At 40.7% G+C, this 14070-nt stretch overlaps 1 protein-coding gene and 1 pseudogene across 1 annotated transcript in view; both read left to right on the forward strand.

Annotated features, from left to right (window-relative positions):
* The first annotated feature begins 311 nt into the window (after positions 1 to 311).
* LYPD6 (LY6/PLAUR domain containing 6) overlaps positions 312 to 14070 on the forward strand; it is a 124786-nt gene continuing 111027 nt past the window's right edge. The window contains exon 1 of the mRNA XM_037027816.1: positions 312 to 459. The gene's annotated coding sequence lies outside the window, so the exon portion shown is untranslated. The remainder of the gene's footprint in view (positions 460 to 14070) is intronic.
* Positions 9979 to 10070, forward strand: LOC118974473 (uncharacterized; annotated as a pseudogene).

A 14070-nucleotide genomic window follows, 5' to 3' on the forward strand; every position in this document is an offset into this window, starting at 1 on the left:
GTCAGACTCTGCTCACTCACCCAGTCAGCCCCAGCGCAGAGCCGGGTGCCCCGGGGCGTTTGGCCCTCTCCAATCCTGCGGGCGGGAGTTTGCAGACTCGGCGTCCAGCGGACACTCGGGGAGTTGGGTCCTGCGCACCGACCCAATGAGCGTGCCCCGCGGAGGGCTCGGCTCCCCCCGCGCGCACTGATTGGTCCCGCGGCCTGTGCGGCCGCGGCCGCCGGCTGGGCTAGTGCCCGGCGTGAGTGGGAGTGGCGCGCGCGCCCCTCGCCGCCCCCCGACCCTCCCCGCTGCGTTTTCTCTCCCGCCTTCCTCCTGCCTCCCCGGCTCCCTCCCTTCACTCTCCGGCTCCGGCCGCGCGCTGGCGGGGCTCCGCATTGCACACTCTGGGGGCGCCGCAGTGTTCGTGGGATGGGGCAGCGGGCTGCCACTGGCGGCCGGAATCCGCACGCAGCCCGGGTGAGTAGAGTCGGGCTTCCCAGGAGAGCACAAAGGGACGCGGGGTTGGTGTCAGCGGCCCGAACTACTGCGGAGCCGGAGCCAAGAGGGAAGTGGAATTAGTGCCTGGAGCTCCCCAGTGCTAAGATAGCCCCCTGCCCCCAGCCCCGGGGCCAGCGGAGCTGGGGTCCTAGTCTCTGCGACCGATCTGGTGTTTTGCCCCGGAGTGGGCAGCCAGCACTGCGCGCAGCCTGGGCAGGTTCAGGGGGGCGTGTGTGTGTGCCAGTGTGTAGTGCTGGCGCGCAGGGGGTGGGTTGGAAATGTCAGGACCTGCCAAGTTCAACGCTGGAGGAATCTTTCCCGAGAGTAATTAAGCTCCTTTCCAGGGCCAGGCGTGCGTCCACCAGGAACTCCAGCCGGAGGGAGTTCCCGGGCGGCGGAGTGGCAGCGCCCCACATGTTGCTGCCTGGCGGGCGGGGATTTGGGGGGCGGCAGTGGCGGCCTGGGTGCGCCCACCCAGAGCCTCTGCCCGAGGTGCAGGGAGCTGGGGCCCCTCCAGTCATTTCGAGGACTCACCAGGCCCTCTGACCACCCACCCGGGCGACTCGGCGAGGGGCAGTCCACCCACCCAGCCAGGGCTTCGCCTGGGCTTGACTTGGCGACTCGGTTTTTTTTTTTTTTTTTTTTTGGTAACAGCAGTTCGGTTGATTTACATTTGGTTAAACAGTCGGTTGTAGGCTAAAGCTCTCAGTTGGTGTTTCTGACTCACTCTGACCCCCACCACAGTCTCACCAGCTCTTAGCTCTTCTCCCCCCCTCCCCCCGTATCGACCCTGCTCCTCACTGCGCGATTCAAAACTTGGTGTTTGAACACGATTATATCCGCTCTGGTCCTTGGCATCTTAAGTATCACGGTCATTTTTCATTTTCTCTGGGACGAGAGGGACTTCTTATAATTTGGTGATTGGGGAGGGTGGGGGTTGAGGGGGGAGCGGAATTTTGGTAGCCGTTTATTGGTGGAATAGCATTGACCTCCCTGAGCATATGACCAAAAAAAATGTTAAGATTCTCCCTCTGGAAACCTACTCAAGGTGTGACCTCTAAAATTCATTTTTCTTTGTGGGAATCTAGGGAGTTTAGACTCTCCAGGGGGAAGCTTATTTCTTGTTAAATTGACTTACAGTGACATGCACTCGGTTTGGCTCTGCTCTGGCCAGCCGTTGCAGATGCCGTGATATTATGAGAGCAATTCCCTTAAAGCCACTATATTTTCTTTTGAGCGAGAGGGCTCAGGGTGGCTGCTTAAAATTTTGGATCTGCACCCTATTTCTCTAGAAGACATTAATGGCTACTGTCTATGTGCTCACGTGTATCAAGTTTGCAAAAGATATTTGTGCAGTCGGCCATGAACTGGCTTAGTGCACATTTATGTAAACCCATTTAAATGTAAAACATCTTTCTGTTTTCAATTTTAGTTTCCACCTTGACCAAAGGCCCCAGACTGAGAACAGGACTTAAAAGAAGCTTCTTGTTTAAACAGAGGTTTTACAGAACTCTAGTCTGTAGCACACATAGTAAGCTTCCTGAGTTTGTAGACACGCAAAGGCTGTTAAATTTGTGAATTGGCTCATTGGGTTAAAAAAATATCAGAAATGATTCCAGACCAGAAAAAAGTAGCTATGATTCATGGTCTATATTTTGAGGCAGTTGAAGGTCTTCGTAAGATCTTTATATCACAAAATGCATAGATGGGCTGATTACAAGAAAATAATGCCAAGTCAAACATCACTACTGTATATTGTATTACGCTGTACAATTCACATGGCACATTAAGATCTGCTATTAAAGTGTCTGTGAGGAAGTCATGTTGTTATCATGCTCATTTTACAGGTAGAGCAACTGAGACTCAGATGAAGTGACTTCTCCCAGGTGAATAGCAGTTTCAATCCAGTCTGTCCCCGCCCCTGCAGTTTCTTCCCTTTCTTGCTCTTTGCTCCCTCCCTCTCTTCCTTTATGCCGGGCTGCACACTTGGTGTCTTTCTACTTCTGATTTCTGCACCTCTTTTTAATATTCAACCCATGGCTTCAGTACCCCTGTGCGCACTTCCCAAAAAGATTTGCTCTCTGCCAAACATCACTTAGCTCCCACTAGGGTGTGGGCTAATAAAGAATGAAGGAGTAAGCTAATAATGGATTTAAATAACTACACTTTTCAAAGGGATATATTATTTTTATTAATGAGTTGTTAAATATACAAGAAATCAAAACCCTAAAAATGGTGTGCTAATGGTAATGTTTCAGGTAATCAGGTGTCTAAAAGTAGCAGAGATGTTTGAGAGACATGTAAGTCTCCTATTTTATAAGTAGATTACTCAGAAACTCTTGGCAATTATAACACAGTCCCAATAAATGATTATTTTACTAGTGCTATTCTTATTTTTAAAAGAACTGACAAAACAGATTACTTAAATAAACCCAGAATTGCTTTGGGGAAAAAAAAAGAAACACCCACTTATCAAAAGTCCCGCAGTCCTCAGTGTCGAGTGTACGAATGCAGCAGAAGAAATTGATCCAAGAGAAATCATGTTTTCACTTGCATAGCTAGCAAGGAGCTTACAGATATCTGCCTATTTGATTATAGTGGTTCCCCCCCTTACCTGCAATGTATATGTTCCAAGACCTAACCATGGAGAGTACAGAGCCCTATATATACTATGTTTTCCCCCATGTATTTGTATCTATGATAAAGTTTAATTCATAAATTAGGCATAGTAAAAGATTAACAATAATAATTAATAATGAAATAGAACAATTATAACAATGACTATAGTAAAAGTTATGTGAGTGTCTTTGGGACCATTATTACTTAAAGTAAGGGTCACTTGAGTCCAAGTACTGCAATATTGAGGTAGCTGATTGATTTGCTAATTGAGAGAACTACTATGTGACTCATAATAGGCAGGGAGTGTATACAGTATGGTTACGCTGGGCAAAGGGGTGATTCATGTCCTGGGTGGGACAGAGTAGGACGGAGAGGGATTCCATCATGCCGCTGGGAATGGTGTGCAATTGAAAACTTATGATTATTTACTTATGGGATTTTCCATTTAATGTTTTCAAACTGTGGTTGACCATGGGTAACTGAAATTGAGAAAAGTAAAAGTGTAGATGGGAGGAGGGGTACTATATTTATTTAAACATCATCTATAGGTTTTTTCTTGGAAGAAACATATTGCTCACAATATTTAACACTGCATACTATTTATTAAGATGAAGAGAGTTAAGTTTTTTGCACTCGTATAGGTAGGTATTGAGTTTACTAATTAACAAATCCTGGTTAAGTATGTGGACTTTGGGTTCCAGTCCTGGCTTCACATATACTTCACTTCAGAAAGTGATTGATTGAACCTCTCTGTGCTTCATTTTCCTTATGTGTAAATCATGAATAATAATGGCATCTAACTCATGCAGATTTTCAATTCATCCATGCGGAAATATAGATTGATCACCTATGATATTGCTGTAGGTGCTAGGGGTACATAGACAACTCTTTGCCGATGACGTTTACAGTCTAGGGCCTAAGAGTTAGTGACATGATGCATGTGAAGTGCTTGGCATGGCACATGATACTAGTAAATGCCCCGTGGTTGCTGACTCTTGCTGTCATTCATTTGTTCAGGAAAGGTTCACTGAGTGCCTTGCAGATGCAATGCAGATTGGAGCCCATACTGAATGATAGATATTTTCATTCCGTTCCCATTCCAGTTCCAGTTCTGTTTCATTCGGTCCCATCTTGCCCCATTCCATTCCATATTCTAATGGGAGAGGGGACTCCAAGGAAAGACATGAAGTACATAAATTCCCTTTCCTCTACAAGGGAATTCAAATGCAGACATTTATTTAAGGGGAAAAATGGAAAGAAATACTCAAATCAAGTTACCCATAAACAAGTGGGGAGTATATGAATTTCCTTATGGGAACTCATAAGAAAAATAAAGGTTTTCTATTAAAACTTTTGAAAACACGTAGAAGAAAGTTAAAGAAAGAGAAAGAATGCTTACTTAGATACATGCAATGAAAAAGGAACATTTGAAGGGTCAGGTTATTAAATTGAGCCCATGAAGGGTGACAGGTGACAGGCACACTAAAATGAGATAGCCAAAAACAAATTTGAAATATCCTTGCAATGGATTTCCAAGACAATAATGAAAGACTCTTAAATACTGTGAGATGAGAATTGTAGAAGCACTTGGCTTACATCACACCAAACATATACTCAGAAATAAAAAAAGGAATATACAGTGTAAATGAATTCTGTGCTTCTGATTTTGCTGAGTAATAGTTCTACAGCCAGATTTCTCAAGCAATAAACACATTATAGGAAATGGCAAGTGCTCTGGATATTCCAGAGCTAATCAGCAGACTAGATGCAGATAAGTCACCAGGACTAGAAGACCATCACTCAAGTGCATTGAAGAAACTTAGTGTGTAAGTGACAGCTCTCTGACGCATTGGCCGGTGTCCTTTGGGGGCTCCTGTTGGGGAAGGGTGTGAGGGCGGATCCTGGCACCTCAAACCTCATCCATTGTCCCTGGACAATTGGGAGATCAGTAGTCAAAGCACAGGTTACAGCAAATATAACATATTTTGAACAAAAGGGGAATAAACTATTGCAGTTAAAGGAGAAATATGTTTTCCACTACAGGAAATGGGATATTTTAAACTTTCAAAAAGCCTGACCTGGTTTCAAATCTCAGTTCTTTCCCTATTCATGACTTTTTTTGCCTGACAGAGAAAGAATAAACAAAGAGTGGAGATAAATAGACACTTCTCGCAGTGAACAAATAGGCTTTTCCAAAAAGTAGTTTGGGGATGCTTTTATTTAATTATATAAATGTTTACAGATGAGGTGCAGTTCTTATGCATAAGTGAAAACCAAGCTGACAAAGTTGAACCATAGGAATAACTTAAAAGACAATCTAAATGGGAAGAAAAATAATAGAAGATTAAAGTTAAAATGGAAGATTGAAGGTAAGTGTGCTTAGGAAAAGCTATGTCAAGCACATTTACAAGAGATGGTTTTAAATTTTATTTCTATCAGCAGTCAGCATAACTGGGTAATATCAAAAAGTGTGCCTGCAAGTTTAAGTCAATATTAAGAAAATGGTAGGATATAAAATTCTATACTAGTGTGGTACCATTTAGAAAACAAGTAGTTGAATAAGTTTATGTAAATCTGTATTTATCTGTTCATTTATATAGAAAGAAATGTCAACATATTAACAGTGATGATATCTAGGTATTATGGGATTTCAAATGTTCTTATTGTCTCACTATAGTATTTCACAAATTTTCAACAATGAACATATATTGCTCTTATTAGAAAAAGTGCTATGAAAATAAGATATATGGCATTATAGCCTCAGATTTCATGTAGCCTAACTCTAAGGAAAGCTCAGGTGGTTATCATTTCTATGTCTTCTAAAACCTCTAGTTGCGAATTTTGCTTGTTTCCCCTCTAATTTCCCTATAAATAAAAGGCAGCATGTTTAAATACTTCTTATTGTATTGGTTTTAGGAAAAAGTGTGCTTTCTTTAGATAGTAAGAACTGAGAAATTGAAAGGTGTTCCATTTTTTCTGTAACTCTCAGGATATGAAGAACTGCATTAATGGAGGGACTGCTGAGTTCTTTCTAGCATATAGGCCACGTGAGGGCAGAGGCCAGTTCTGTTTCTTTTTTTTTCTGACTCCGTAATGCTTTCCTCTGGCACGTAGCAGTCCCCCAATACATGTGTTTGAATTGAATGAAAGGGCTGAAAGCTCTTAGAGACTTATGGGGATTTGAAATAAGAAGAGATCCTAGGGTTTTATTTTCTGAAGACCTGTGACTGACTGAAGTCTTAATTTGTGATCTGTAAGTCCTCCTGACAAGGAACCGAAAACTGGTAGGCCACAACAATGGATTGTGTTGGTCATCTAGGATCTTCTGGCTTACTCTCAAGTTTTGATCTAGGTCCTGCCATTTGCTTCCATGTGTTATTTTATGTTCTTGGAATTTTGGTCAGGAGTTTTGTTTCCTTGGCTCTGGATTTTACTTTTCTCTGAGGTCTGGGCTTGGGTTCACCACCTCCCCTCCCTACTTTGGACTCCAGCGATCTCTGTGAGCTCTGGCCCTTCCTGGTAAGCTAGAATCTTTGCAAAATAGAAATATTCACCACAAATGACTAAATAGTAACAATTGAATATTAACACAAAGTACTGCAAGAAACCTGGGATTCACTGTATATTGTTCTCCAACATCAGCTTAATAAGGTACTTTGGTCATTATTAAGTAGTATGCAGTAGTACACCTGGTTTTGTCAGAAAGAATCTTAACAGAAGAACAGGTTATTTTATAAAATCTGGTACATATGTTACTGCATACAACCTTTATTGTCATCTCTAAATTAAGGCAGACATGAAGGAAACAGGTAAGAGTACTCAAATAATTGAGTCAATGACTGGGATTGTGAATGGGGACTTGGTGGGAGGTGGCGATTATGTGATGAAATGATATAAAGAAAAGAACTTTGGCTTGGAAAAATATAGGCTTATGGTTGAGGATTCTTATGTATACATTATAAAGGTTACTGTAATCTTCTTCAATTCAACTAGTGTGACTCCAAGACTCTCACTGGTCACCCGTGACACCAGTGTAACCAGAGGCTATAGTATGGGAGCCACTGCTTGCCGTTGTGCATTTCCTTGTGGGGGCCCCTAGCAGTTCGTGTGGCACAGCTCAGGTGTAAGGAGACAAGATCCACATTGGACAGGTATGGGGACCATCATGGCTTAGAAGTTTCATGCCTTCAGGAGCTGATATCTATTTCTTGTAGCATAGCTCCACAGACAAAAGCTTCAAGTCCTGTATAGTCCCCACTTCTAGAATAATGGCCCTCAGATGCCTCAGGGATGCGCCAAGGATGATGTCCTCATCAGGTCATTTTAGTTTTCTCTCCGTCTACCAATTAGGGATCATAGTTATAGTTGGTGACTAGTTACTATACTAGCAGTCTAGTTGACATTTTTACCTTTATCAGGTTGCTACAAAAGAAGAGTAGACAGATACAGAAAGTCAAATTCTTATGCTCATAGTTACAGATAGAGTGAACTTGGATTATTTTTTATGAAAATAAAAAACTAGAACACACCTGTTGATATTTGAAAGCAAGGAATTTTAGACAAAATGCAATAACCTCAAAGAGCAAGGAAGTGTATTATACAATACACTTTGTATAATACACTGTCTCATGTCCCGCATTCTATGCACTCTCTATTTTGCCAAGAGGGGATGAGGCTACAATTAAAAATAGGCTCAAAAAGTGTCTTGGTGTCTGTGTGAATGATTACCACGTAATGGGTTGTTAGGTGTAATGAAAGTGCTGGGTGTGAAAACTTCATCTTTTGATAGACCTTTTAGAAGCCATAGATGTAAGAATTCATAAACCCAGGATTATCCCACTGTCTCTGTCATTTTTTGAAATTTTGATTGTTACTTGGATTACCAAAACAAATATCTTTAAGCATTCTAAATGATTAAATAACACTGTAGGCCTGGCGTGGTTGCTCAGTGGGTTGGAGCACCGTCTGATGCCCTGGACTCTGTGGAACCGATTCCTAGTCAGGGCACATACACAGGTTATGGGTTTGGTCCCTAGTCAGGGTGCATATTGGAGGCAACCGAATGATGTTTTTCTCTTGCATGAATGTTTCTGGCTCTCTCTTCCGCTTCCTCTCTGTCTAAAATCAATAAACATATTCTCAGGTGAGGGTTAAAAACATTTAAATAACAATACAGTTAATGTGTTTGAGTGGTAGGACTTTGGGTGAACATTTAAAAAATGTACTTCTCAATATTGTTATGCCCTAAAAATCAGAAGAAATAAAGGTTGGGTTATTCCTATCTCATTTTGTTTTTCTTTGTTCCAGTACCAAATAGTATAATAAATTAGCAAATATATACATTCTTTAAGTTTCCATCAAGACATCTGGAAATACTAGTTTCTGCCTGCCATTAAAGCAGTTTGGATAATGTACACCCGCACGTCTACCTGTAATAGTAGCATGTAGTGCTGTTCACTTTTTACGCAAATGGCTTTTCATCTGCAGAGGTCTACCTGCTTATGAGGGATTTTGTTAATTTTTCGTTGGCAGAGAGGAAGTGTAGAGTAGAGGTTAGAGGCCTGGCGTCTCTTGTGTTATAATTCTGGCCCTACCAGTTGTCAACTGTGTGACCTTGGGCAAGTTATTTAGTTTGTTCCAGTTTAACTGGTTATCATTAACTAGCTGGGTGACCTTCAACAAATTAGTCACCCACTGTCTGGGCTTCATTTGCTTGAACTATAAAACCAAGGGGTGTCCCTAATTGAACTTTACATTCCCAGATGAGTTGAAACGAGCATATATGTTTTGACATTTAAAAGTTTTCAGTAAAATAGTTTTGAGCAACTAAAAGTGTGGTATAATATTGGTCTTTAGGCCAACCTAGGTTAAACAGACAGTTTCTGGCTTCTAAGACAATGAGGTCTATAATAAATAGTGTAGAAGGTCTAGTACTTCTCTCGAGTTTGTTGTCTCCTTGCTGTGCTTCGACTTAATTCCCCATGCAGAATACATTAAATTTCATAGTTTTCCACCTTGAAGATACAAACATTTACTTTTAAGTGTTGTTATAAAATATTATCACTTAAAATATTGACTTTAACAGAAGTAATATTCTGTATTTATGTAGTGTCTTTTGTATAAGATCAAAGGAATAGTTATTAGAAGTGCATGGTTTCTTTCTCTTTTTAAAATATTTTATTTGTTTATTTTCAGAGAGAGGGGAAGGGAAAGAGAAGGAAAGGGAGAGAGACATTGATTTGCCAGAGAAACATTAATCGGCTGCATCTCGCATGCCCTCTACTGGGACCGGGCCCGCAACCAAGGCACATGCCCTGACCAGAAATTGAACCAGCAAACTTTCGGTTTGCGGAATGATGTACAATCCACTGAGCCACAGCAGTCAGGGCAATTTTTCTTTTACGTATAACTTCATAGAAGAATTTTCTTTTATGGAATTTTTTAAAATTCATATTCCCAATCACCCAACTAAATAAATTCATAGAAATTTTTGTAGTGATTCTGAGTTGTACTTAGTCAACCATGTCTTTGGCCAAAAGAGTCCTTCCATCTACTATTTCTCAATTCACAATCCTTTTTATTCTTTAAGAGCTAGTTCAAATGCAATTTCTCCAAAGACACCCTTTCTCCTGACTCCCCCATTGGTGTAAATTTTAATCTTTTACTTATATCTGTATTTTGTACTGACGTGTCTTCTACATTCTAGCTTATTATCTATATATATTCTCTTGAATGTCCTCAGCATGAGCATATTGTCTTGCACAAAGTAAGCCCTTATTAAATCTATTGAATAAAATTGTAACTTTCGTGAGAAAAGCTGTAAAGATTGAGAAGAAGGGGGGCACATCACACAAGCCTAGTTTAAATAGAAGGAATACGAAGACTATACTTTCAGGGATCATTTCTATAGTTTGTTACTAAATCGAAGGAATACATTTTACATTTTATGACAACTGCCACCTAACTTGAGTCTCTGGATGTCCACAGAGAACAAACAAATACCACAAGCTGGGACAATTTTCCTCCAAGATACTTCTCTGCTGTTGTTTTCTAGGAATAGATATCTTCTAGGTAAGCCATTGCTCACCATGACCTAGGACTTGGGAAAGTTAGGAATGCAACCCTGGCAGGTATGGCTCAGTTGGTTGGAGAGTCTTCCTGTAGACAGAAAGGTAGCAGGTTTGATTCCTGATCAGGGCACACATACCAGAGGCAACCAATCGATGTTTCTTTCTCACATGGATGTTTCTTTCCCTCTCTCTCCTCCTCTTCCCCCACCCTCTAAAATCAATAAACATGTTCTTGAGTGAGTAAAAACAAGTTAGGAATGCCATCTTCATAGGAGGAAATAAAAAGCTGCCTTCTTTACATTCAAACTAAGTGATACTCTGCTTTTAAAAGTGTGTAGATAATTTCTATTAAACCAAAAACAGAAATTTCAAGGAAGAAAATAGTCACTTCCCTCTGATCACCCAGATTTAATTATTCACATGCAATATCTTACTGCCTTAATAGTGTTCTTTTTCTTTGGTGGCTACCTTGCTAGTTATATAGAATACATTCAGTGTTTTGTTTTTGGATTCTTATTCTAATAAAATAGAAGACAGCATATAGAAACTTCATGTATATAGGTGAAGATATACAAATGCTTCTATGCTATTGAAAAACTCTCGTGAATTGTTTCAGAGAAGAGAGTAACACATTTAGTTGGGTCTGGCACTTTTTAAACTAAGAGCTACACAAAGATCTGTTTAATCTCTAATAGCCAGTGTTCTTCTTCCTGTTGCGTTGTCATAGATTGGAATCACAGCCAGCTGACTTGAAGTGTTGTTTTAAGGAGCACCAGGTGAGATGCAGCTGGCTCAGCATCAACTCCACCCAGTCCTGAGAAACAACTCAGGGTTCATCTTCTGGCACTGCCAACGTTGTTATCCTCAGGTGTAGGCAAGTCAGGCAAGTGGGAACCAACTGGATGGAACAGACATTTTCCCCAGCAAAGCTATTTAGAGGCTCAGCTTTATAAATGAAGGGCGATACATATCATATAATGTAACAGCATTTTAAAGAAAGGCACACTTTCTATTAGTACTTTCTTCTTGGCTTAGGAACTAGAGAGGAGGGGCCTTTGCTCAAAGGGTTAATTTTCAGCTAGGCCAGCAAACCGAAGAAATGGAGAGTGCTGTAGCACCCAGAAGACACTGAAGGCAGGCAGGTAAGCTCATTTCGTATAGCTTCCGGGCAGGTGTGACCTTGTATAAGGGTGTCAGCTCTCTCCAGGAGAAGCGGTGTACCGAATGAGGTTGAACATGGGAAATGGAAAGGAAAAGAGTACAGAAAAGGAGCTAAAAGATTCCACTTTATAGTCAGTTTAAGGAAACTTTTTGATCCTGTCTGACCCTGATCTTATCCAGAGGAGCCCTAAAATAAACAAATAAATTTGAAGAGAACCACCAAGCTCTATCTGCCTTAATTATTGGCTGTGATCCTGCCATGGCCTCCATTAAAGCCACTCCCTTGGTAAGTCCTTGTCTCAACTCTAGAGTCTGAAAGGTCATTGTTAGAAGGTTTCCCGGAGGAGATGGCCATGCTTGCTAATGAATGCATCCAGGCTGATTAATAGACACATACATTGATCAAGCAAGCAAGTAAAAGTTGAGGGTATATAAGAATTCAAGGAGCCTTAGCCAGTGTGGCTCTGGTGGTTGGAGCGTTGTCTCATAAACCAAAAGGTTGTAGGTTCGATTCTCAGTCAGGGCACAAGTCTAGGTTGGGGGTTTGGTGCCCATTTGGGGTACATATGAGAGGCAACTGATCAATGTTTCTCTTGCACATTGATGTTTTTTTCCCCTTTCACTTCCTTATCCTCTCTCTCAGAAACAAAGTAAATAAACATGTCCTCAGGTGAGTATTAAAAAAAGAACTAAGAGGATTGAGACAAACACAAAAGAGGAAACTATTTTGTGGTAGGTATGGGTGGAAAGGAAAGATGTTGGGATATTTGCTTATTTTTATTTGCCACTTTTAATTTAAACTCTCCTCATGCTATTTTCTGAATTATGAACCACTAATTAGTTACCAGATTTTGGTTAAGCCACTTAACTTCTTTGAATGTTAATTTCCTCATTTATAAAATGATTTTACAAGACTGGCATTTCTAGAGCAGGATCTGTAAGAAGAGACAGTGTTCCATGGGATATTAAAGGGAAAAAAAGTACGATAGTCAAATATGTCTGAAACAATGGATTAAATAGCGTTTTTAATTGCAAGAGTTTTCAGGACTTTTAGTACCTGAATGATCACTGTCAGTCTCTGAAAGGAGGTATGCCATGCCGTGTTTGACAGTGGAGCCCATTCTGAAGGTCATCCTGAGGGTCAATGTCCTGTGCAACACCAGATCCTGGACTAGCTGGTGACTGAGGTCCTTCTGGGTTAAGTTCTGTGAATCAACAGTTAGATAGTTCGTCTCTTCTCCTGTATCTTTATGAGCTAGCCCCTTGCCTCTTCTCTAGAAAAGTGTGTGTTGTATATAAACCTTTTGATCAAAAATATGCTGTTAGAAAATTTTTGCATCTAGTTTAAGAGGACAGTACTGTTGAGATGATGCAAACCTGTAAGCTATGTGTATTCCTCTTTACTTTTATATTTATTTAGAGTAAAGTCACAATCAAAACACAAGTAACAAATCCCCTTCCAACACACAAAAACACCCTAATAAAATATTGGAACATTTATATTAATAGAGGGAATAATATTTTAGAAAAGAACACTTTATAAAAGACCTAGATTTTATTCAGACAAAGGTATTTCTGAGCAAAGCAATGCAATTAATCACAGAGATGTAACAATAAAGATAAAAAGATGAATATTGAATATATACAAAATGTGCACTGTTCTCCCTGTCATCTTCAGGATTACAGAAGACATTTTCACACCTCGTCCCATCAATACTAATCTTGGATTTTCTATTTGGCTCCTGCCAGGTTTACCCTGTGCTTGAGGAGGAGCTGGGGAAAACCTGGGTGTCCTGGGGAAGGCAGTGGAGGCATGTGTAGATAGATGTCCAGGACACAGCACGGCCAGGACTGGAGTGTGCCTCCTGCCAAAATTCCTCCATTTCCAGAAGTTTTGGGGGTGGGGAAGCACATGGTGGCCACCTATTGTGTCTTTGGGTAGAAAGAGTAGGAATTCACAGTGGCTATTTTTCACAGTATAATTATTGTAGTTTGTGAATTCTCTAAAACAAACCTGAATCTCTATAGATAACCTACAGGTAGTGTATAGTAGAGAGTTTACAGTGGGCTATGAGTTCGGCTTCCTTTATATGTTTTTAAGAAATAGTTTATTAGGCAATGATAGGATACAAAAGCCAAAATTGGATACTAATTTCCCTTTCCAATTATGTTAAATTTATATGTTGCTCTGTTTCTCAGGTTTGGTTGTCAACCCTCCACTTGTATTTAAAACTTGAAAATCTTTGTCAAAAGTTCTATATTTGAATCAAACTTGTCTCTGATGAGACATTGATATTTTGAATTAGTTTTTCTTGTTAAAAAATTGGAATTAGCCCTGGCTGGTATAGCTCAGTGGATTGAGCATGGGCTTGTGAAACAAAGAGTTGTTGGTTCGATCCCCAGTCAGGGCACATGTCTGGGTTGGGGGACAGGTCCCCAGTAGGGGGCGCATAAGAGGCAAGCACACATTGATGTTTCTCTCTCTTTCTCCATCTTCTCTCTCTAAAAAATAATAAATAACAAAAAATTGGAATTAGTTGTATACATTTATTATATATATATATATTTAATATTTTATTTATTTATCTTTAGAGGGGAAGGGAAGGAGAGAGGAAGGAAACATCAATGTATGGTTGCTTCTCATGCATCCCCTGCAGGGAACTGGCCCCTGCCGGAAACTGGCCTGCAACCCAATCATGTGCCCTGACTGGGAATCGAACTGCCATCGTCTGATTTGCAG

This window comes from Sturnira hondurensis, unplaced genomic scaffold (assembly GCF_014824575.4).
Source record: "Sturnira hondurensis isolate 20B ecotype Veracruz unplaced genomic scaffold, ASM1482457v3 Scaffold0019428, whole genome shotgun sequence".
Taxonomy (NCBI): Eukaryota; Metazoa; Chordata; class Mammalia; order Chiroptera; family Phyllostomidae; genus Sturnira; species Sturnira hondurensis.